General features: G+C 38.6%; 1 pseudogene; it reads left to right on the top strand.

Annotated features, from left to right (window-relative positions):
* Window positions 1-325: 325 nt before the first annotated feature.
* Window positions 326-768, top strand: LOC119588351 (annotated as a pseudogene).
* The last annotated feature ends 188 nt before the right edge of the window (window positions 769-956 follow it).

Raw genomic sequence — 956 nt, forward strand, 5'->3', positions numbered from 1 at the left:
CAGTTTTTCTATCAAATTACCCCTGGTTTTTGGGCCCTTTTCATGTTTTGCTGAAGTCACTGAGGCCATGGTCAGTGTTTGATTTCTTACAGGTTTGTCTTTGATAGCAAATTGTGGATTTACCTTCACTTTCTAGATATTGTTTTCCAAAGATAGTAGTGTTCTTTTTTTCAGTTCTTAAGGGCATTACCTTTCTAATACACTTGCTCCATATTTCAAATTTATATCTCCTCTTCCAAGAAACATGGAAATTGCTGTTTTTACAAGTCAAATAAAATTTCTGTACAGAGATTTTTGTGAAATTAGGGCCTTTTCATTCACAAGAATGTCAGCTCAGAAACGAAAGGCCTCCGACACAGAGGATCTCCATCCAGTGAGGAACCCGCAAAAGTTCCTGCATAGAGATGCTAGTCCTTCTAAAGACGTAGAGAGCGAAACCCATGAGATAAAAGCCCAGAGTGAACCAGAAGCAAGAGGTTCTGCGCAAACTCCGTTTGGGTTCGCAGTATCGCAACAAGCAGAAATGCAAGATCTCGATGCTGTAAACCCAAGTGGCTCCAGGTGTGTCGGAGGCATTGAAAGCCCTTTGCTCCCCAAGGTCAAAAAACAGATGAGCAATGAGATAGGGCAGGAGGAACTTACTCTTACACAGCTTGTCAATAAGTTAGGCCTTGATCCCGAGCTGCTGATGTTAGCCCCTGTAGAGATTTTTTTTATAACCTGATAGTCTTCTCCCACCCCCCCTCCCCCCTTTTTTTCTACTTTCTTTTCCTCTTTTGTTTTTCTTTTTTTGGAATGAGAAAATGTGTCTGGAGATTTTTGAGGAAAATATAAATTTATATAAATTTTTTAAACATGGTGAGAAAAATGAGTTTGGAATAGTCATGAAAAAAACAAATTAGTTAATCATAGTTTTCTGCCATGTTTATTTTCATACTGCAGTAATATGTATATGT

This window comes from Penaeus monodon, chromosome 23 (assembly GCF_015228065.2).
Source record: "Penaeus monodon isolate SGIC_2016 chromosome 23, NSTDA_Pmon_1, whole genome shotgun sequence".
Classification (NCBI taxonomy): Eukaryota; Metazoa; Arthropoda; class Malacostraca; order Decapoda; family Penaeidae; genus Penaeus; species Penaeus monodon.